The sequence below is a fragment of the Charadrius vociferus genome, unplaced genomic scaffold (assembly GCF_000708025.1).
Source record: "Charadrius vociferus isolate BGI_N301 unplaced genomic scaffold, ASM70802v2 scaffold39, whole genome shotgun sequence".
Lineage (NCBI taxonomy): Eukaryota > Metazoa > Chordata > Aves > Charadriiformes > Charadriidae > Charadrius > Charadrius vociferus.
The window spans coordinates 4954001-4954264 of NW_009650188.1; positions in this window are offsets into that span (position 1 = coordinate 4954001).

Sequence of the window (264 nt, forward strand, 5' to 3'; positions counted from 1 at the left end):
GCCACGTCCCGGGGGATGCTCCCCTCGGCCCGGCCCGGAGCCCGCAGCGAGCTCGGGGCCGGAGAAACTTCTCCCCGGAGCTGGGGGAAGCGGGGAGCGAGTCCCCGCCATCCACCAGCAGGAGCGAGGTGGCACCACCCGCAATCAAAACTTGCAGTGCTTGGTAGCTGTCACTGCAGCGGTTCCTAGCTCTGGTTGTGTTTACAAAGGTAAACGTTACATGTGCTTTGTCTTCCTGTTTACCGAGGTGCTTATAACTTGCCC